Source organism: Oncorhynchus masou, chromosome 24 (assembly GCF_036934945.1).
Source record: "Oncorhynchus masou masou isolate Uvic2021 chromosome 24, UVic_Omas_1.1, whole genome shotgun sequence".
Lineage (NCBI taxonomy): Eukaryota > Metazoa > Chordata > Actinopteri > Salmoniformes > Salmonidae > Oncorhynchus > Oncorhynchus masou.
Genome location: NC_088235.1, coordinates 83,186,638 through 83,210,884, shown reverse-complemented (window position 1 = coordinate 83,210,884; position 24,247 = coordinate 83,186,638). Strand labels below are relative to the sequence as shown.

At 41.6% G+C, this 24,247-nt stretch overlaps 2 protein-coding genes across 4 annotated transcripts in view; one reads left to right on the top strand and one right to left on the bottom strand.

The window, feature by feature from the left end:
- acsbg2 (acyl-CoA synthetase bubblegum family member 2) overlaps positions 1-1,130 on the bottom strand; it is a 28,011-nt gene extending 26,881 nt beyond the window's left edge. Inside the window, exon 1 of the mRNA XM_064935281.1 lies at positions 985-1,130. The gene's annotated coding sequence lies outside the window, so the exon portion shown is untranslated. The remainder of the gene's footprint in view (positions 1-984) is intronic.
- An 8,862-nt stretch (positions 1,131-9,992) lies between these two features.
- LOC135512845 (DNA-binding protein RFX2-like) overlaps positions 9,993-24,247 on the top strand; it is a 65,654-nt gene continuing 51,399 nt past the window's right edge. Inside the window, exon 1 of one of the 3 annotated variants that reach the window (XM_064935279.1) lies at positions 9,993-10,139. The gene's annotated coding sequence lies outside the window, so the exon portion shown is untranslated. Of the gene's footprint in view, positions 10,140-19,414; positions 19,526-24,247 lie in introns of those variants that run through there. The other 2 variants (XM_064935278.1, XM_064935277.1) reach the window with 2 other exon arrangements.

Below are 24,247 nucleotides of genomic sequence, written 5' to 3'. Positions count from 1 at the left end.
CTTGATGTATTCAACCTACTTTGAAGGATTAACTATGACTCACAGGAAAATGAAGATGCCCATTAATAAAAGAGCCCAGATGTATAGCAAGATCCTCACAGGAAAATGATGATGCCCTTTAATAAAAGAGACTAGATGTATAGCAAGATCGCTTCAGCCAATCGCTATAAGAGAAGCAAACCCACCGCGCTATCACATGACCTCTGGTGAGCCATCTCCCCATAAAATACGAGGCTGTGTTGCTGCTGCATTCAGCGAGGTTATTGCAGTTCATTGACATCTCGCCATATTCACCGTACAGGAAATCGAGGCTCATTACGTGTACAGCAAGTGGAAATTAAATGTTGAGTAACGTTAGACCTGTAAATGTAATTAGCTGGTTGACTGCACATTGACTAAATTAATTTAGCAATATGATTAGCTAGCTATGTTTTCGTATAAATGGGGACTATAGGAAACGAGACATCACCACACGCCTACAAGTATTCGGATTAATAGAAAGGGGTCTTTCATTTATGATTTTACGTGGCATGATGATCAAATAGAGATTAAAGGTCGGCAGAGGTGGTCATTATTTTCATCGAGGAAAAAAAACATGGCATGTTTAATAAAATTATTTTAGAAAATAGGTTCAAGCTTAACATGTTTTTATCAAACGAATGACACGCGTATCCACTCGCCGAAGGTGCACGGGCTGACAAAGTTACCGGTCGGCGCGTGCAAAGAAAAATTGCTTGGAGAATGGCTAATTGTAAGGCTAACCAAATTGGTTCAAAGTACAAGTGTCATAGTTTCAATTAAGATATCACATTTAAATTCAGAGCAAATTGTTAACTATAAGTAGCTCTCTGTATTTACCGGTAAACTAAATTAGCTACGCAACAATATGACAGCCATGGCATGTAGTTTGTAGCGAATGAAGAATAGCACACGTTATCGTTAGGCCAACTTGTTTAAGTTTACTAAAGTAATGTTGGAGCTTACCGTTAATGCAAAACAAGCCAACTTTTTCCTGCTGGAAATTTCAGTGCTGCAAACTTTAGCGCCGAAGTTGTTTAAGAGTTCATAAGGGAAAGGAAGTTTACTTGGTCTAGCCTGCAGGTGTGCACACCAGCTACTGAGAAGCAGAACGAACGGCTCTTTTTGGTAACGTCTTAAACCAAATCACATCTGTGAAAGAGCCGTTCATTTGGCACCCTGATTTATTACTACTGCATTGTGACCTTCAGACAACGATTATCTGCACTGAAGACAATTAAAACATTATCTGAAGATTGTAATGCACTACAGGAACAATAGATAGTGATGAGAGACTTTTTCTGGCACGCACACATTGTTGCAGTGCATTCATTTTTTCCCCCTTCATTTTTTTTTTTGCAGGCCATTAATTTGGTGAGGTAAAATGTATTTGAACTAACATGCCACGATCTGAAATGACATTTGTATGCTTTATTTTAGAGATTTCCAATTGTTTCATGGTCTTAGGTATTTTTAAGAGACAATGACTGAAGAGCTGTTTGGGAGCCAAATTAACGGCTCTTTAGCTGAACGGAGCCAAATGAGCCGGCTCACTGAAAAGATTCGGAATGCCCATCACTACTGAGAAGGACACGTTTACACTGAGTATAACAAACATTAGGAACACCTTCCTAATGCACTCCTCCCCGTTTTGCCCTCAAAACAGCCTCAATTCGTCGGGGCATGGACTCTACAAGTTGTCGAAATCGTTCCATGTTTTTATGGTTTTGCCTAGAAAGGATGCAGCTTTTGCCAAAATTGACTTTTCGTAGTAGGTTTAGATTTAGAATTTAGACAGCAATGATAGGTTTCCTAAAAGCACCGTACTAAAACCATCTTTCGTCTATTTAGTTTCAATGGAATTAAGATGATCTTAATCCTATAATGGTTTTGGGAAACCCAGCCCAGGTTATGAGAATTAGTGTAGCAAATTAGGTTAAGGTTAGCTAAAATAAAGAAATCTACCTTCGACGTCAATTTGACAAGAGCTGTATCCCATCTAGACAAACCCGATTTGTATTTGACTTGAAATATCAATGTGTAGTTTGAAATAATTCCCATATTAGTTGAAAAAAACAATAAAATCTTTTGCATTCACCTCACCCAGGTACTAATGTTTTTTCTTTGTGCCAGCAGTTCCCATAATAATGATAAAAACGTGGTACATGTGTTTTCGGTTGTGATATTTTGAATTATAAACTGGGTGGTTTGAGCCCTGAATGCTGTTTGGCTGAAAGATGTCAAATATCAGACCATATACCACGGGTATGACAAAACATTTATTTGTACTGCTCTAATTACTTTGGTAACCAGTTTATAATAGCAACAAGGCACCTTAGGGGGTTGAGGTACATTACCATTATACCATGGCTAAGGGCTGTATCCAGGCGTTGTGACAAAGAACAGCCCTTAGCCGTGGTATATTGGCCGTATACTACATCCCCTCATTGTTTAATTATTAGATCTTGAAATTACTTACATTTGTGGAAATCTAAATCCATTTTAATCACTGTACAGCACCCTTGTTTAAATACGGTCTATGGTAGCCTACCACATTTATCTCTGTATTTTTTTTATAAAGAGAACACAAAAAGGTGTGTATCATAAAACATTTCTGTGTCCTCCTTTGGTCTGAATAAAGTCTAGGTTATCAAACCCAATAAGTCGAGTATACCCAGGTTATTTCAGTGGTGTAATCAATAGTACAGTTTTGCAACTGAAACAGGAGTTTGTATTAGACAAATTCAGGTAGGTCCCTCCCCGTTTCGTTCCATTTGCTTCCGTTTAAGAAACATTTTTCCACCTGGTGAAGGACTTGGCCTCTGTGGAGAAAATTCAGGTTTCAAATCCCAGTGTTGATAGTAAGAATGGCAATGAGTGGAAGAGAAGGATGTATGTACTGCCACCATGTGGTTGAGATTTTATGCACTGGCAAGACCCTATATTTAAACTGGAGGTCACGAGTAACTCAATTGATTACTGATTACAGCTTATATTTTGTGTTGACCTTTACTCAACAGATGGGTCTCATATGTTTATCATTAATAATAAAATATTTTATATATTAACAACCCGGCCATCCTACATTCTAAGATAGATTCCCTCAATCTCACACAAATTATCAAGGAACCCACAAGGTACAACCCTAAATCCGTAAACAAGGGCACCCTCATAGATATTATCCTGACCAACTTGCTCTCCAAATACACGTCTGCTGTTTCCAACAGGATCTCAGCAATCACTGCCTGCATCCGTTATGGGTCCGCGGTCAAACGACCACCCCTCATCACTGTCAAACGCTTCCTAAAACATTTCTGCGAGCAGGCTTTTCTAATCGACCTGGCCTGGGTATCCTGGAAGGATATTGACCTCATCCCGTCAGTAGAGGATGCCTGGTTGCTCTTTAAAAGTGCTTTCCTCGCCATCTTAAATAAGCATGCCCCATTCAAAAAAATGTAGAACGAAGAACAGATATAGCCTTGGTTCACTCCAGACCTGACTGCCAATTACAAGCACAAAAATACCCTGTGGCGGACTGCACTAGCATTGAATAGTCCCCGCGATATGCAACTTGTCAGGGAAGTCAGGAACCAATACACAGAGTCAGCTAGGAAAGCAAAGGCAAGCTTTTTCAAACAGAAATTTGTATCCTGTAGTTCTAACTTCAAACAGTTTTGGGACACTGTAAAGTCCATGGAGAATAAAAGCACCTCCTCCCAGCTGCCCACTGCACTGAGGCTAGCAAACACTGTCACTACCAATAAATCCACGATAATCGAGAATTTCAATAAGCATTTCTCTACGGCTGGCCTTGCTTTCCTCCTGGCTACCCCAACCCTGGCCAACAGCTCCGCATCCCCCGCAGCTACTTGCCCAAGCCCCCCCCAGCTTCTCCTTCACCCAAATCCAGACAGCAGATGTTCTCAATGAGCTGCAAAAACCTGGACCAGTATAAATCAGCTGGGCTAGACAATCTGGACCCTCTCTTCCTAGAATTATTCGCCGCCATTGTTGCAACCCCTATTACTAGTCTGTTCAACCTCTCTTTCGTATCGTCCAAGATTCCTAAAGATTGGAAAGCTGCCGCAGTCATCCCCCTCTTCAAAGGGGGTGACACTCTAGACCCAAACTGTTACAGACCTATATCCATCTTGCCCTGCCTTTCTAAAGTCTTCGAAAGCCAAGTTAACAAACAGATCACTGACCATTTCGAATCCCATCATACCTTCGCCGCTGTGAAATCCGGTTTCCGAGCTGGTCACGGGTGCACCTCAGCCACGCTCAAGGTACTAAACGATATCATAACCTTACATTTACATTATATTTAAGTCATTTAGCAGACGCTCTTATCCAGAGCGACTTACAAATTGGTGAATTCACCTTCTGACCTTCATTGTTAAAGGACAGTACTGTGCAGCCGTCGTCTTCATCGACCTGGCCAAGGATTTCGACTGTCAATCACCCTATTCTTATCGGCAGACTCAACAACCCCGGTTTCTCTAATGACTGCCCCGCCTGGTTCACCAACCACTTCTCAGATAGAGTTCAGTGTGTCAAATCGGAGGGCCTGTTGTCCAGACCTCTGGCCGTCTCTATGGGGGTACCACAGGATTCAATTCTCAGGTCGACTCTTTTCTCTGTATATGTAACAGTACAACTTTAGACCGTCCCCTTGCCCATACCTTGATCCACCTCTACGCAGATGACATCATTCTGTATTCATCTGGCACTTCTTTGGACAATGTGTTAACTAACCTCCAAACAAGCTTCAATGCCATACAACACCCCTTCTGTGGCCTCCAACTGCTCTTAAACGTTAGTAAAACTAAATGCATGCTTTTCAACCGATTGCTGCCTACACCCGCCCACCCGACTAGCATCACTACTCTGGACAGTTCTGACTTAGAATATGTGGACAACTACAAATACCTAGGTGTCTGGCTAGACTGTAAACTCTCCTTCCAGACTCATATTAAGCATCTCCAATCCAAAATTAAATCTGGAATCAGCTTCCTATTTAGCAACAAAGCCTCCTTCACCCACGCTGCCAAACATACCCTCATAAAACTGACTATCCTACTGATCCTCGACTTTGGCGATGTCATTTACAAAATAGCCTCCAATACCCTACTCAGCAAACTGGGTGCAGTCTATCACAGTGCCATCCGTTTTGTCACCAAAGCCCCATATACTACCCACCACTGAACACCTGTATGCTCTAGTCAACTGGCCTACGCTACATATTGGTCGCCAGACCCACTGGCTCCAGGTCATCTATAAGTCTTTGCTAGGTAAAGCTCTGCCTTATCTCAGCTCACTGGTCACCATAACAACACCCATCCGTAGCATGCGCTACAGCAGGTATGTCTCACTGGTCATCCCCAAAGCCTACACCACTTTGGCCGCCTTTCCTTACAGTTCTCTGCTGCCAATGACTGGAACGAATTGGAAAAATCGCTGAAGTTGGAAACTTATGTCTCCCTCACTAACTTTAAGCATCAGCTATCTGAGCAGCTTACCGATCACTGCAGCTGTACACAGCTCATCTGTAAATAGCCCATCCAACTACCTACCTCATCCCCATATTGTTTTTATTTACTTTTTTTCTCTTTTGCACACCAGTATTTCTACTTGCACATCATTATCTGTACATCTATCACTCCCGTGTTAATTTGCTAAATTGAAATTACTTCGCTACTATGGCCTATTTATTGCCTTACCTCCTTACGCCATTTGCACACATTGTATATAGATTTTTCTATTGTGTTATTGACTCTACTTTTGTTTATCCCACGTGTAACTCTGTGTTGTTGTTTTTTGTCGCCCTGCTTTGCTTTATCTTGGCCAGGTCGCAGTTGTAAATGAGAACTTGTTCTCAACTGGCCTACCTGGTTAAATAAAAGTGAAATTAAAAATATACACTACAGTTCAACAATTTGGGGTCACTTAGGAATGTCCTTGTTTTTTAAAGAAAAACACATTTGTTGTCCATTAAAAAATATACAATTCATCAGAAATACAGTGTAGACATTCTTAATATTGTAAATGACTATTGTAGCTGGAAAAAGCAGATTTTTAATGGAATATCTACATTGGCCCATTATCAGCAACCATCACTTCTGTGTTCCGATAGCACGTTGCATTAGCTAATCCAAGTTTATAATTTTAAAAGGCTAACTGATCATTAGAAAACCCTTTTGCAATTATGTTAGGACAGCTGAAAACTGTTGTTCTAATTAAAGAAGCAATAAAACTGGCCTTCTTTAGACTAGTTGAGTATCTGGAGCATCAGCATTTGTTTCTTTGCCTACAACTCTGCCTAGAAGGCCAGCATCCCAGAGTCAGTTCAGATAGGCTGTAGGAGTTGCTTGACCAGAGAGAGCATTGATGATATTGACAGACAGGGAGAAACTTCTGCAATTAATTGACATCAGCAATTAATTTAATTAATTGACATCAACTTTCCTATGGTATCCACTTCTCCTCTCTCGCTCTGGCATTACCCTATGAATGACTTACCATAGATGTTTTATACATTGAGTTGAGTTGAGTTTATTTTTATTTTTACAGGGACAGTGCACATTAATCAACGTTTCAGTAAAAGTGCCGGTTTTAGCCAGCCGGCTAATTTTCAACCGCAGTCCCTGGGCAGGTTATTAAAAACAATTACAATATAGACAATAGCAACATAGAACAAGCAAGACATGGCAACATAGGACAAGCAAGACGTAGCATACAGACAGAGCAACATAGAGCAAAAAGCAGCAAGACAAAATTCATAAAAGCAACTAAGTGTTTCCACACCTCACAAGCTACAGACAACAGACAACATGGAAAGCGGCAACACACAGCTAGGGACCATGTTCACAAATCTGATTGACCTTTAGCCATGTCTTCAAGCATTTTGTGAAAGTGTGATATGTGGTGCAGTTATGTGTGTCTGATGGCAGTGTATTGCAGACATGGGAAGCTCTCACAGAGAATGCAGATTTACTAAAGGTGCTTTTCCTTAGGGGAACTATACAGTCACCTCTCATGGCAGACCTTGTGGATCTGTTGCCATATGTCTGGGTTTTCTGTTTAACAAAAATATTGAGTGGAGGGGGAGCCAGGCCATTAAGGATCTTGAATACAAGACATGCGTCGGTGTATTGCACAAGATTTTCCCAACTAATTCTGTGAAATGTGACAAGAACAAATGGCACAATTCTGCAGATTTCTGGACCCTTCACACACATAGATCTCAAAAACGCGAGCAAGACAAAGGAGATGATCATGGACCACAGAAAAAGGAGAACCGAACACGCCCCCATTCACATTAACGGGTCTGTAGTGGAGCGGGTAGAGAGTTTCAAGTTTCTTGGTGACCACATCACCAACAAACTATCATAGTCCAAACACACCAAGAAAGTCATGAAGAGGGCACGACAATGCCTTTCCCCAACCCGAGGAGACTGAAAATGGGTCCCCAGATCCTCAAAAGGTTCTACAGCTGCACCTTTGAGCACATCCTGACCGGTTGCATCACTGCCTGGTATGGCAACTGCTCGGCATCCGACCATAAGGCGTTACAGAGGGTAGTGTGTACAGCCCAGTACATCATTGGGGCCAAGTTTCCTGCCATGCGTGTGCAAAGCTGTCAAGGCAAAGGGTGGCTATTTGAAGAATCTCAAATATAAAATATATTTTGATTTGTTCAACATTTTTTTGGTTACTACATGATTCCATATGTGTAATTTCAAAGCTTTGATGTCTTCACTATTATTCTACAATGTAGAAAATAGTAAAATTAAAGAAAACCATTGAATGAGTAGGTGTTCTAAAACTCTTGACCGGTAGTGTACATTATGTACTAGAAATGTCAGAGGAAGGCCTCAAAAATGGTCAAAGTCACTCAAGTCATATACTGTTCTCTCTGCTACCACACAGCAAGCAGTACCAGAGCGCCAAGTCTAGGTCCAAAAGGCTCCTTAACAGCTTTGCCCCCAAGCCATAAGACTGCTGAACAAATAATCAAATGGCCACCCGGACTATTTGCATTTGTTTTTAACACTGCTGCTACTCACTGTTTATTATCTATGCAGTCACTTTACCCCTACCTCCATGTATAAATTACCTTGACTAACCTGTACCCCTGCACATTGATTCGGTACATGTACCCCCTCTATATAGCCTTGTTATTCCCACCTGGACAAAAGAAACACCTACATGAGAATGCTATTAATTGACTACAACTCAGTGTTCAACACCATAGTACCCTCAAAACTCATCACTAAGCTAAGGATCCTGGGACTAAACACCTCCATCTGCAACTGGATCCTTGACTTGCTGACGGGCCTCCCCCAGGTGGTGAGGGTAGGTAGCAACACATCTGCCACGCTGATCCTCAACACGGGAGCCCCTCAGGGGTGCGTGCTCAGTCCCCTCCTGTACTCCCTGTTCACCCACGACTGTGTGGCCAGGCACGACTCCAACACCATCATTAAGTTTGCAGACGACACAACAGTGGTAGGCCTGATCATCGACAACGATGAGACAGCCTATAGGGAGGTCAGAGACCTGGCCGGGTGGTGCCAGAATAACAACCTATCTCTCAATGTAACCAAGACTAAGGAGATGATTGTGGACTACAGGAAAAGGAGGACCAAACACACCCCCATTCTCATTGACGGGGCTGTAGTGGAGCAGGTTGAGAGCTTCAAGTTCCTTGGTGTCCACATCACCAACCAACTAGAATGGTCCAAACACACCAAGACAATCGTGAAGAGGGCACGACAAAATCCTATTTCCCCCTCGGGAAACTAAAAATATTTGGCATGGGTCTTCAGATCTTCAAAAGGTTCTACAGCTGCAACATTGAGAGCATCCTGACTGGTTGCATCACTGCCTGGTACGGCAACTGCTCGGCCTCCGACCGCAAGGCTCTACAGAGGGTAGTGCGTACGGCCCAGTACATCACTGGGGCTAAGCTGCCTGCCATCAAGGCCCTAAAAATTGTAAAATAGCCCAGCCACCCCAGTCATAGACTGTTCTCTCTACTATCGTATGGCAAGCGGTACTGGAGTGCCAAGTCTAGGACCAAAAGGCTTCTCAACAGTTTTTACCCCCAAGTCACAAGACTCCTGAACAGGTAATCAAATGGCTCCCTGGACTATCTGCATTGTGTCCCGCCAATCCCTCTTTTACGCTGCTACTACTCTCTGTTTATCATATATACATAGTCACTTTAACTATACATTCATGTACATACTACCTCAATTACCCTGACTAACCAGTGCCCCCACACATTGGCTACCCGGACTATCTGCATTGTGTCCCGCTGCCCATCAACCCCTCTGTTACACTGCTGCAACTCTCTGTTTATCGTATATGCATAGTCACTTTAACCATACCTACATGTACATACTATCTCAATCAGCCCGACTAACCAGTGTTTGTTTTTAGCCTCCCTACTCTATATAGCCTAGCTACTGTTATTTTTCACTGTCTTTTTTTACGGTTGATTTGATTTCTTTACTTATCTATTGTTCACCTAATAGCTTTTTTTTCTTCCCTTAAACAATGCACTGTTGGTTAGAGCCTGTGAGTAAGCTGTAAGGTACACCTGTTGTATTTGGTGCAAGTGACAAATAAACTTTGATTTGATTGTTACTTTAATTTTATTTCTTACTTTAGTTTTTAGTAAATATTTTCTTAACTTTATTTATTGAACTGCATTGTTGGTTAAGGGCTTGTAAGTAAGCATTTCACGGTAAGGTTGTATACCTGTTGTATTTATTTGGTTTTGTGACAAATACAATTTGATTTAAAACGGACGAGTCAGTGCCAAACGTAGCCGTATGTGGCATTACCTGAGGAATAGGGTCAGAGCGCCCTCTAGTGATCGATTGGCCTTATTGGGCGGAGTCAATGCAGTATCCCCGCCCTCATATATATATCAAATGACGTATGCAGTACAGGGTAGCAACAGTTGCTTTGAGACCCCGCGCGCCATAGTGACTGTAGCCGTGGAGACAGTTACTTACCAACCGGCGCAACACTCAGCAGCAACTGGAACACAACGAGCAAGTGATTTGAGAGTGGAAAGAACACAGCCAGGGCAGAACTTATACAAAGCAAAGGTGACTATATCTTTACAGAGTTGAGACATTTATTCTAATTTGGCATAACGATGCTGTGCTATTTAATGCATACCGCCATCAATCTCTTTCACACCCTACCTGCTACTTTCCCTTCGTCGCATTCACCCCAGGAATTTTATGTCAAGCATTAACGTTACGTAGACCGCCAGCTCGCTAACGTTCAGCTAACGTCGTTTACTCCATCCAACGATTGCTTGTCAGTCATTTGCATACGTTTATCAGCAAGTGAACTGTCTTATTGAAAGCGATTTAAGTAAATTTTTTTGTCGTAATGTTGCCATTGTTATACACGGGTTTAAACATTGCGAGGTTGTGTGCAGCATGGAATGTTCCGTTTATTCGGCTATCATATTTGCTTACTCTGGCCAAGTTTGCCAGCTACAGGTTGTAGCTAGTTAGCTAAAATGAGCTAACCTTGCTAACAAATTAGCTCATGACATGGGTGAAATGTTATCGTTACATTTTACCTTGTGGATGTGACTTGTGACAACTTTCTGAAATGTTGTCTAACTCAGTTTAAGCTAGCTAGCTTGATAACACATGATGCACGCCGAATTAGTTAACCTACCCAGAAGTCAAACTGTTTCAAGCAGTTTAACCGATTGAGTTAACGTTAGCTTGCCTGCTGGGCCAGCTAGCTAGCATTAGCCTACCTCAAATGGCTAGCCTAGTTATTCCAAATTAATTAGACGGACAATAATATTTGACCAACACCCATCTCTAAAATCTGCTTTATTAACGTCGACACGTTCTCTGTCAACTCAGGATGAGACGCATCACATTGCTGTTAGAGGATTTCTGCGCGTTAACTTAAGTTAGCTAACATAGATATATTATCTTGAAGCTCGCAGCTATAACATGTTACTCGTTCTATAAGCAAGGGTGAACTTTTAAAACATGAACCAGTGGCGCGAGTTGATCTCCAATAACTCACTAACGTTAGTACTCGTTATTTGCTATGTTTATTACCGATCCTGTTAAACAACAAGCGGAAAGCTCGTCAACTTGCTGGCTATATCAAATTCAGGGTGCCACTGTCGTGTGTCAATGTCGTGTTGGGGAGGGCGTGCGATGGTGGAGTAGTTTATTTAGCATGCTTTTAATAGGAGTCTGTAAGAACTGCTTTGGAAGTCTGTAATTTGCTCAAGGCAAATATACTTTACAAAAATATAATCGCAACATATGTAAAGTGCTGGTCCCATGTTTCATGAGCTGAAATAAAACATCCCAGAGATGTTTCATACACACAAGCTTATTTCTCTCAAATTTTGTGCACACATTTGTTTACGTACCTGTTTGTGAGCATTTCTCCTTTGCCAAAATAATCCATCCATTTGACAGGTGTGGCATAGCAAGAAGTGGATTAAATGTCATGATAATTACACAGGTACATCTTGTGCTGGGGACAATAATAGGCCACTCTAAAATGTGCAGTTTTGTTACACAACACAATGCCACGGATGTCTCAAGTTTTGAGGAAGTGTACTATTGGCATGCTGACTCCATGAATGATCACCAGACCTGTTGCCAGAGAATTGAATGTTAATTTATCTACAGCAATTTGCCTCAAATGTAGTTCTAGAGAATTTGTCCAATCGGCCTCACAACTGCAGCCCAGGACCTCCACATCCAGCTTCTTCACCTGTGGGGGCGTTTGTGACGAAGAGAATTTCATCACAAGCTGTCAGAAACTGTATCAGCGGGATGGTTAGATTTTTCTGTATGTGAAACAAGTGTAGTGATACAACAGCTCTTTCAGGAGGTCTTGGGATGATGAGAGGAAGGCGCGGAACAGAAGATGGCGGAAACTGAGGTTTTGCTTGAAACTGCTAGTGAGTCGAATGAAGCTAATAGTACAGAAAGTGCCACTGTAACACACTCGTTCTCAAAGGAAAATGAGAAGTGAGCTATGTTGGAATATAGGAAACCAAAACCCTGACTCCGGCGAAAAATGAGTCTAGTGGATCAATGCTACTTGGGAAATCTGTTTAACGTCTCCAGGAAAATCTGGAATGTGTTGGAAGAAAGCTTGGAGTCTGTGAGAGTCACAAGAAGTGGTCTTATTTAGATTTATTTTTGTGTCCTGCAGCGCTTGTGTTAAGACTCAAAAGGATATCGGAGGGGGATGTTTCCTGCATAGCCTGGGATATTTGTAGCAGGGCACTACACAATTCTTGCCTAAATATCAATATTCCCCCTTTTCCACACCTTTTTAAAAACATAATTACCAAAAAGATGTTACAGCCAGGTGGTGCTATGATAGTTATTCCTCCTTAGTGGACCTTTTCCATTTTGTTTTCTTTCCACCTTTGTGGGTAGTAAGTGAGTGCTTTAATATAGATGGTCCATGTGGAAATTGCCAGTGAAAATATTTTAAACAATTCACCGGAGAAACAAATGGATTCATTATTGTAAAATTCAGATGATTGTGGATCAGAATCAACTTTATTCGTTAAGTATATTTACACCTTCAGAAATGTACTTGGTGATATGGTGCTGCTAGTAATAGACAACAGAGACAGAATAAAGACATCAGAGTTAAAACAAGGTTGATACATTATATGGATCCCAAACTGTACCCCAGATTAATTTGTCTCAATGGTCAGATGGACTTCAGGAGACATTGACTGTAACAGCTTGACTTCTTTTGTCTGACCTCGGTCCAGTTTTTTTTTTTAGGTATAAGTCATCACCTGTTCAACAGAGGCAAGGCAGATAATGAGTCCTATCCATGAGAGTGACACTGTCCAGGTGTCAGTTCTCATTAGGTGTGTTGCACTATTGATTTCTTTCCAGAGCTGAGTGCTCATACCAGGGGCAACAGGTAGCCTAGTAGTTAAGACCATTGGGTCAGTGAACTCACTTTTCTAGACAGCTTTCAGACAGTTCTTTGTTAAACCAGTTTGCTGTAGCGGTACCAGTTAAGTGTTTGAACATTCACTCTTTTAATTAACTCTTTGGTTTCTGGTAATGTCATACACCATCACAGGTGCACTTCCACATAGGATTCATCTCTGAAGGCAGAGAATGGAATGATTCATGTTTAGATGCATTATTGATGGAGCCCAATACCCGTTTCCTTTCATGTGAAATGGGCCGTATATTTTTGGGGAGTTATTTTCATTAGCCAGTCTGTGTATTTATGAGACATAAGTTGATGGTGACCTTTTGAGTGCCATCTGTTAATGGGTATTTTTTTGTAGAACATTGGTAGCCGGCCGCTCCACTGAATATAGTTTCCTTCAAAACAACGTTTTCTAATCCTACTTTTGCTAATAGAGTTGATTTTGAAGAAGTATAAAATCAGTGTTTGAAGGATTACTGCACTTGTTTTGGCAATGTAGCCAAATTCTGAGAACCTAGCTTTGATTGGGCAAACCTACACTAGCTACAAAGGAAATAAATGTCCCTGAAATGCCATGCAACGAGAATCTGAGCAGGCTGCTATTACGTTTACATTGCAACTTGAGATTTACAAATCAAATTATTTGTCACATGTGCCGAATACAACACCTAACAGTGAAATGCTTACTTACAAGCCCTTAACCAACAATACACTTTTTAAGAGAATGTCTACAAAAAAAGTAAGAAAAACAAATAATTAAAGAGCAGCAGTTAATAACAATAGCGGGGCTGTATACAGGGGGTACCGGTACAGAGTCGATGTGTCGGGGCACCAGTGTCGAGGTAATTGAGGTATGTACATGTAAGTAGAGTTATTTAGTGACTATGCATAGATAATAACAGAGAGTAGCAGCAGCGTTCCGAAGGGGGCAATGCAAATAGTCTGGGGTGTAATTTGATTAGCTGTTCTGGAGTCTTATGGCTTGGGCGTAGAAGCTATTTAGGAGCCTCTTGGACCTAGACTTGGCACTCCGTTACCGCTTACCTTGCGGTAGCAGAGAGAACAGTATATGACTAGGGTGGCTGGAGTCTTTGACAATTTTTAGGGTCTTCCTCTTCCCTGGTATAGAGGTCCTGGATGGCACTAAGCTTGGCCCCGGTGATGTACTGGGCTGTATGTACTAGAGGTCGACTGATTAATCGGAATGGCTGATTAATTAGGGCCGATAGCAATCGGAAATCGGCATTTTTGGGCACCGATTTTTGTTTTTTATTAAATCTTTATTTAACTAGGCAAGTCAGTTAACACATTCTTACTTTCAATGACGGCCTAGGAACGATGGTTTAACTGCCTCGTTCAGGGGCAGAACGACAGATTTTCAAGTTGTCCGCTCGGGGGATCCAATCTTGCAACCTTACAGTTAATTAGTCCAACGCAATAACGACCTGCCTCTCCACAAATAGACTGCCTGTTACGAATGCAGTAAGCCAAGGTAAGTTGCTAGCTGGCATTAAACTTATCTTATAAAAAACAATAAATCTATCATAATCACTAGCTACACATGGTGGTTGATATTACTAGATATTATCTAGCGTGTCATGCTTTCCGTACAATCTGACTCAGCATACAAGTATCTGACTGAGCGGTGGTAGGCAGAAGCATGCGCGTAAACATTCATTCAAACAAGCACTTTTGTGCATTTTGCCAGCAGCTCTTCGTTGTGCGTCAAGCATTGTGCTGTTTATGATTTCAAGCATATCAACTCCCGAGATGAGGCTGGTGTAACCAAAGTGAAATGGCTGGCTAGTTAGCGGGGCTAATAATGTTTCAAACGTCACTTCTTCGCTCTGAGCCTTTGAGTGGTGTTTCCCTTGCTCTGCATGGGTAACGCTGCTTCGAGGGTGACTGTTGTCGTTGTGTTCCTGGTTCGATTCCCAGGGAGGAGCGAGTAGAGGGACGGAAGCTATACTGTTACACTGGCAATACTAAAGTGCCTATAAGAACACCCAATAGTCAAAGGTTAATGAAATACAAATAGTATTGAGAGAAATAGTCCTATAATAACTACAACCTAAAACTTCTTACCTGGGAATATTGCAGACTCATGTTAAAAGGAACCACCAGCTTTCATATGTTCTGAGCAAGGAACTTAAACGTTAGCTTTCTTACATGGCACATATTGCACTTTTACTTTCTTCTCCAACACTTTTGGTTTTGCATTATTTAAACCGAATTGAACATGTTTATTTATTTGAGGCTAAGTAGTTTTTATTGATGTATTATATTAAGTTAAAATAAGTTCATTCAGTATTGTTGTAATTTGTCATTATTACAAATAAAATGTAAAAAATCGGCCGATTTTTAATCGGTATCTGCTTTTTTGGTCCTCCAAGTATGATTTGTCAACGCCGATACTGATAATCAGACGACCTCTATTATGTACTACCCTTTGTAGTGCCTTGCGGTCGGAGGCGGAGCAGTTGCCATACCAGGCAGGATGCGCTCAATGGTGCAGCTGTAGAACCTTTTTGAGGATGCCAAATCTTTAGTTTCCTGGGGGGGGAATAGGATTTTGACGTTCCCTCTTCACGACTGTCTTGGTGTGCTTGGACCATGTTAGTTTGTTGGTGATGTGGGAATTTGAAGCTCAAGAAACTTGAAGTTCTCAACCTGCTCCACTACAGCCCTGTCAATGAGAATGGGGGTGTGCTCGGTTTTCCTTTTCCTGTAGTCCACAATCATCTCCTTTGTCTTGATCATGTTGGGAGAGGTTGTTGTCCTTGCACCACACGGTCAGGTCTCTGACCACACCCCTATAGGCTGTCTCAACGTTGTCGGTGATCAGGCCTACCACTGTTGTCATCGGCAAACTTAATGATGGTGTTAGTCGTACCTGGCCGTGCAGTCATGAGTGAACAGGGAGTACAGGAGTGGACTGAGCACGCACCCCAGAGGAGCCCCCGTGTTAAGGATCAGTGTGGCAGATGTGTTGTTACCTACCCTTACCACCTGGGGGCGGCCCGTCAGGAAGTCCAGGATCCAGTTGCAGAGGGAGGTGTTTAGTACCAGGGTCCCTAGCTTAGTGATGAGCTTTGAGGGCACTATGGTGTTGAACGCTGAGCTGTCGTCAATGAACAGCATTCTCACGTAGGTGTTCCTTTTGTCCAGGTGGAAAAGGGCAGTGTGAAGTGCAATAGAGATTGCATGATCTGTTGGTGTTGTATGCAAATTCGAGTGGGTCTAGGGTTTCTGGTATAATGGTGTTGTGAGCCATGATCAGCCTTTCAAAGCATTTCATGGCTACAGACATGAGTGCTATGGGTATAAATACACCCAAAGTCATGGAAAGAGAGGGGGTGGGCCAGGGGGGGTAACGTGTTTATACTGTTAAGTCAAGTGTTTTTAAATGGGTTATTTTTATCTCCCTGGATGTGTCGGGCATGCATAGTTTTGGCTTGCAGAGGCAGGTCAGGAGGAAAAGGTGCTCAATAGAGGAGAGTGTGAGACAGCATAGAAAGCAGCTGGTACTGCCTAGTTAAAACCCATTCTGAGATTTTATACTCATTTTTGTATTTTGAGAAGTGGTTGTCTTTCTTGTACTCTTAAAGAATAAGCAAAAAAAAATGGTACTCCAGGTGAAAGAATACATGCGTTTTGAGTTAACCTTGTAACTTTCAACATTTTTTAAATTCTGCTCTGCCTGCCTGATATCTGTCTGCTCTCACTACAGTATGTGTACACCAAACATACATTGACATGTGCTCTACGCGGCAAAGCCTACACTCATTTATACTGAAGTGCAGTTAACCAGTGGTTTTGTTATTGACACAGCCTGGGATCGTAGTCATGCTTCAGTGTCTCCCAGCGATGGATGCCACGGTCATCTGTGATTCACTGCTGCCGCCTGTAGTCCAGGTTTAGTCCTGTCTGTACTCCTCACATGGACCCCCGTTGTGAGCAGTGTCCACATTAACCCTATACGATGTTGAGGTTTTAATGGATTCGTCTCTGGTACAGTGCAGTTCTCAAATGGACAGCTGCAGTTGTCCCTGGGTGGGGAGGGGGTTGACCCGAGATGTGTCGTGTGTGTGTGTTCCTGCTGTATTTAGCTTATCTGGATGAGGCCCAACCCAGAGGAGAGGCTCTCAGCCCAATACCAGGCCAATGGCTGCCCGATCAGTTATTGAGAGTAGTCCTGCGCAAACTGTAACGGACTGCTTGATAGAAGCACTTCTGTGTCGCAAATTCAAAATGTTAGCCCGAAAAAAATATTTTCAAAGGATTGATATCGTGACAGAGTAATCTCTATTGTGGGCAATGGCTCACTGCCGGTGCATTTGCCAGAACTCAATGTGTGTTGCTGATGGCCCATTTTATTATCAGCCTTTGAATTGTCTTAGTAGCTTTGATTCATATCTTGTTTTAAAAGCAAATAGTTGGCACTAGCAGGCAGTGTGCCTAGTATATGTAGATGTCATGACTTTACAGATATGGTGTTTAGATCCAAATTGGGTTTCGTGCTTACTGAACCATCTGGTCTCTGTACATTTGATTATCTGACATTAATTCAGATTTTAATGAGATGCACCAAAACTCCAGTCAGAAGTCTCATGAATTCACTGAACAGAGCTGAGGCACAGAGAATATGATGAATACCTTTGGGTAGTTGATAATGTGTGTAGGCCTACATGGAAAATATTGGTGTGGTGGTTTTCTACATTTTATTTTTTTTAAGTGGCAGTACTGGGGTTAAGTTTTTCCTTTCAGTTTACAGGTGACACTTGTACAAAATCAACGAACGAGAGGGATATTATTTAGTCTCAAGTGTCTATGTGCAGAAAAATGTGTTTTGTCTTGCAGACAGTGAGTTGTCGACACAGGCAGTGCAGTTTGTAAATCACACAGTAGGATTTTATCGCCAAGCTACTGAGAAACGGTCCTACCAGGTACAAAACATACCCATGATTGGCTCTCAGTAGCAACATGTTAAAACTTGTTGGGAAATGAAATGCTATTCAGTGTCTCTCTCTGTCACCAGGGGCATTCTTTACATTCCACCTGGTTTGTATCGTAGCTACACAACTGCTAATTAAATTTCCTGCCACAAACAGCAGACCGGGTTCTGACATTTGCATCACAATGATGGCTCCTTTCAGCTATTCAACCAGGGACAGTAGACCTCCCCCAACCTCTCCCCACTTTCTCTCTGGTTATTTACGTTTGTGGAGTTTTCCTTAGTTAAAATCCATTTTTGAAATGTGGGTGTTTAAAAATTTTCAAGCTAAAGCAACAAGTGTGAAAACTTGCTTCAAAATAATGACGATGTCCTGTGAGTCATTGGGAAGAAATGTTCTCAGATTTGTGAGCAGGCTACTTACTGCTTCTTTGCAGTCTGCATTTGTCTGTAGGGCTGCACTTCAGAAGCCCTTTTTAATGAGATGATTTGACAGGGAACAGGGGCAGAGGAGGCTCGCATGCCTCTCAGGTGGAAGGCTTCCTGGGCTCCGGGTAGAAAGCACTCATCAAAGACTATTCTCACTATGAGATATTCTTTAGAGTTTTTGAGAAAATACCCTTGGCTAGACCTTTTACTGTAATGTCTCCTGCACCTTGTTCTAAGGGGTTGTAACAGAAATGATTTTCCAATCGTTTCATTCTGAACTGCAAAATAACGTTCTGAACCGGTTCGAACCAAAGGAAAAAAGTACAGCTTTATGTTGTTCCTTTTTAAACCTCAATGTTTGAACAAATGCCTTTAACATAATTAAATGGTTTTCATGCTTTTAAAATAATGGTTCTGTTCTGCAACAGTTTTCGGTTCTGTTCCCTGAACCAGTTCCAACCTCTGCTTTTCGGCCTACATAGCAATCTAGCCATGGTTCAGCTATTTGGCTGACATTAGCATTCAGCTAACTAACTTAGCTAGTAAGTTAGCAGCAGTAAGCTAGTAGTATGTGAAGAGAATGCAGATAATTTGTTTAGTTTGCTATCTAGCTCTGCATCCATTGCCAATGTAAATAGCAAAGATTATGTACATATTATGTAAATTGATATTTAGTTGCTTCAACTCTTCAGTCTGAATCAACCCAAATTGTCATTCAGACAAATTGCCACATTTCCTTCCTCTGACTACATCAACCATTTTTCAAATATGATTATTTACCAATATCAGGTTGTCATGGAGATGTAGTAACAACAGAGATGTTTCTCTATTCAGAGTATGTCCTGACTAGCTGGGGCTTTCTTCTAACCTGATGTTAATAATCACGTTTGAACAGGCTCCAGACACACAGATTCAACGCCCACATGCTCACACTGAGTCCTTGTACAAATGATGACACACCCTTTGTGCCTGACTAAAACAGCCTGTAAATAACTGCCGGGATAGTATTTGGCAACTTAGCACTCACAGAGATTGTCACCTTATGATGTTGTGTTGTAAGGATAAATAAAAACTGGTCGAGTCACAGCCGTCTGATAGAAGAGGTCCTCATACCAACCATTGCATGAGAAACCGTTTGTACGTTTAAGGGAAACAGTTTACTGGGTGACTCATTGGTTTGTTTTATTGTAGTGCTTGTGAATGCATTTGCTCAATTGCTGTGTGTCATGTCTGTGTGGAGTGAATCCACTGGTAAGGAAATGGAGATAACCTGCTACTTGATTTCAGAGACAAGGGTGCTAGCTGAAGGCACTACCTCTGCCAGCTACAGAGGTCATCTCTCAGCTATCTCTCAGCTATCTCTGGAAAAAATAATCCACAGCTGAAAAGAGATCTGAAATGCACTTTGTCTGTTTGACTGCTCTCAGCCTTTCTTCTACGGGCAGGTACTGCTTGTACGTCTTGGAACGTGAAAATATAATATGCACATCTGGAAAGGAAGCTAATGTGGGTTTATATTTAGATATTCCTGGGATATGATTATGAAAAGTCATAGTCCATGGTGTTCCGTGATAGTGTTGGAAAACAGCAGAGGCAATGAATTTCACTGAGCCTGATGTTCATTAGGAGTGGTTGGAAATTAGCTGTAAACCCTTGAATTAAATCTGGTCTTAAATCACAGCTGCAAGATTGGTCAACCTACCTCCATGGATATGGCTTAGGTTTTTGGACTAGGTTAACATGAAGTGCATGCCATGGCGTAGGGCTGGCTGGTATACAGTATTTAACGATATGCCGGTATTAATGCACAGACCGGTTTGGGATTTTACTTCACCTTCTATAACGGTATTTACATTTTAGTAATTTAGCAGAAGCTCTTATTCAGAGAGACTTACTGTGGTGAGTCTGTACATTTTTCATACTTTTGAATGTTATGTTTGTTAAACGTGATACGCCGTGTGTAACGTCTATTTAAAAAAAATTTTTTTTTACTTTGCTACTTGAGTCAGCTCTCTCTCCATGCCGCTTTCCACACAGACCTATTCCCACCCCCCGTCACTCAAGGAGCGCTTTTGTTCCTATGATCAAGAGACATTTGCGTTCAGTCTGCATGGTCAATGCAACAATGCAATGTTGATGCTGTTTTTACCTTGCTTCTTAATATAAATCCACTAGTGTTCTATTTAAGTGATAATGCCAGATAAGCCAGTGTTTGGAGGATATATTGGCATGGGTATTATGCCCGAGATGATGTCGAGGGCTGGAAATCTGTGCCAATATATCCTCCATACACCGGCTTCTCTGGCATTATCACTTTTATAAAATGGTTTACAAACAATTAATGATTGACATATATTCATAACTGTTTTGATTTAATTTATTCATACTATTTCATCCTTCCACAAGATATAGTCCCGACACACATCTAGGGCTGCTACCCAAGCCGGCTTGTCATTAGTTTTGTTGCTAGAGACTTTTTGTGCTGTATCTATCCCAGTCGTTCGTTCTAAATGTTCCATTGCCATACTGGCTGGCAACATTCTTATCGCTTGCTAGCTAGCTAACTTACAGTAATGTCAAAAAACAACAGTAGCTGTATTTGTTTATGCTGTTTTCTAGTTATTTTTATTTCCAAAACAATTAGCTAATGAGGTGCGATTTCACCTGGCATAGAAAATGTGCTCACTCATCAGGAGTGACACTGTTGTTCAGAGGAGCTGACCAACAACACAGCTAACACAATCACTTCAAACTGAAGCTGGAAAGACTGCAAACTAGCTGCACCATTTAAATTAGACCTTTATTCAATTGACATTTTCTTTGTATATATCCATAAAATATGATGCCAGCTGATTCATGATTTCGACTGGCTGAGAAACGCTGCCTGTCTCGTCACGTTCATTACTATGGGACAGCTGGAGATGGAATTTGAAAATTGAAAAAATGTTGCGAATGTCTGAGAGACAGATGGCAAGGTTTATACAAATCTCTGCTGTTAAACTAAATATTAGTCAAAAGAAATGCGAGAATGTCTAGATGCTTTTTATAGTGGAGATTTTATAATTTGTCTGGCTGGGCTGAGACAGTGGATTGCGAAGTCAGACGGAACAGAGTAAATAGGCATTTTAACATCATAGATTTAGCCGGTGGTAACTTGTGGAATAGACAACGGCTACAACTAGCTATACAGCCTGATAATACCAGTGATGGTGTAGACCTACTGTTGCACAAAAATTACGCACATGTATCTTCTAAATCAGAGGGATACACAAAGAAAGAATATTTTAGCTACATGAAGTAGCTAAGAGAACATTCAATTTAGTCAAAGATTATAGGGTCCCCCTAGGGACTTGTCAAGTTCCTACCCTATCACAATAACTGCTCCCTTCATTTGTTGTCAAACACTGTATTTTAGTGTCCACTATTTATATTCTTTCTATTTCCATGATTCCAACAGTTCACCAAGTATTTCCTTCTAATGTCAAATTATAATTGCGAAATTTGGTTAAAAATAAGGCCTAGATTGTTTGCCCATATCTTACAGACCTTTGTGGAAATTATCTCAAATGAGTGCAGGAAATGCAGAAATGTATGGAAAAATGCTGAAACGTTTATAAAAAAAATACAAAAAAAGTTTAATTGAACAGTCTAAAACAATAAGAATGGAGAAAAAGTTGCCACCCTCGGGTCATGCACTACCCATAAAGCAAATTTGTAACTTTTGTTATTCAAAAACATAATGCTGTCATCTGATATTTTGGCCATATCGCCCTGCCCTATCAAGTAGTTGAAAGCACAATATTGGAGACGAGTACTAAAACAGTTCCTCCTACAGTTTAGGGCAGTGTTCTCCAACTGACGGCCCGCTGGCTGAATTTGGCCCGTGTGTGGTTTTATTTGGCCCCCTATGTTATCTGAGCAAATAAAATATGCGTGTGATTTAGATTTTTGGACATCTGTTTCCAAGTATTCACATGCATAATAGACACACTATTTCGTACACAAACGTAGGCAAGGTTTGATATGTTGTTTTTGTCAAATATTATATCTGTTTGGAATTCATGTGGTCAATTTGCAGTTTATTAATTATTTGTAATTTTGTTCTGGCCCCCAACCAGGCCACGGATGAATCTAGATCATCCCTGGTTTAGGGAAAGTCTGGACTTAGGCTAAACCTCATGAGCCTTAGCCCACTCCATGTTCTTAGTCATGGATTGTTTTGATTAAATGTGATCCATCTATGATGATACCATGCAATAGGTCATGTTTTTCTTTGCATTATCAAAGGGAAAGCTGCTCAGCTAGTGTAGTAAGAAATCGGAGGAAGATTTCTAACGAAAGCACACGTAATGTGGAGAATATTTCTCAGGACAGAGTAGCTATAGTTGAGTTTCCTTTGCCAGTATGTTCTTTGCATCTTTCTGTGTACGATTCTTTTAAGTTGCCGTTTCGGCCTCATCTTTTTAGACACTCAAATGGAAACGAGGGTATTCTGAAATACTTGAAAAGAGGTGTCTACAGTGCACACTTTACCCATTTACTAGTTCACTCATACTGGCTAGGTTATGTCTTGGAAAGAGTCTACATTTGTCAAATTCTAAATGGTAATTTAAGGCAACATGGGAGCTACAAAGCAGTTCTATTGTTTGCATTATGTTAATTATTATAGGAATGCCTTATGTTGTGGTTTCATCTGAAGCCCACAATAGGCTGGTGTACAGTGCATTCGGCAAGTATTCATACCCCTGGACTTTTCCCACATTTTTGTTACATTACAGCCTCATCAATCTACACACACTACCCCGTAATGACAAAGCACAAACAGGTTTTTAGAAATGTTTGTTTGCTAATTTATAAAAAATAAAAATCACATTTACATAAGTATTCAGACCCTTTACTCAGAAACTTTGGCAGAAATTTAAGCACCTTTGGCAGCAATTACAGCCCCGAGTCTTCTTGGGTGTGACGCTACAAGCTTGGCACACCTGTATTAGCGGAGTTTCTCCCATTCTTCTCTATAGATCCTCTCAAGCTTTGTCAGGTTGGATGGGGAGTGTAGCTGCGCAGCTATTTTCAGGTCTCTCCAGAGATGTTCGATAGGCCTCTGGCTGGGCCACTCAAGGACATTGTGAAAGGTTCCGAAGAAACTCCTTCATTGTCTTGTCTGTGTGCGTAGGGCCGTTGTCCTGTTGGAAGGTGAACCTTCGCCCCAGTCAGAAGTCCTGAGCTCTCTCTGGAGCAGGTTTTCATCAAGTATCTCTCTCTGTAGTTTGCTCTGTTAAACTTTCCCTATCCTGAATAGTCTCCCAGTCCCTGCCGCTGAAAAACATCCCCATAGCATGATGCTACCACCAGCATGCTTCACCATAGGGATGGGTGCCAGGTTTTCTCCAGACGTGATGCTTGGCATTCAGGCCAAAGGTTTCTTCAGACCAGAGAATCTTGTTTAGGTGCCTTTTGGCAAACTCTAAGCGGGCTGTCATGTATGTGCCTTTTACTGAGGAGTGGCTTCCATCTGGCCACTCTACCATAAAGGCCTGGTTGGTGGAGTGCTGCAGCGATGGTTGTCCTTCTGGAAGGTTCTCCCATCTCCACAGAGGAGCTCTGTCAGTGACCATCAGGTTCTTGGTCCCCTCCCTGACCAAGTCCCTTCTCCCCCGTACTGCTCAGTTTGGCCTGGTGGCCAGCTCTAGGAAGAGTCTTGGTGGTTACAAACTTCTTCCATTTAAGAATAATGGAGGCCACTGTATTCTTGGGGACCTTCAATGCTGCAGAAATGTTTTGGTACCCCCCCCCCCCCCGATCTGTGCCTCTACACAATCCTTTCTCTGAGCTCTACGGACAATTCCTTCACCTCAT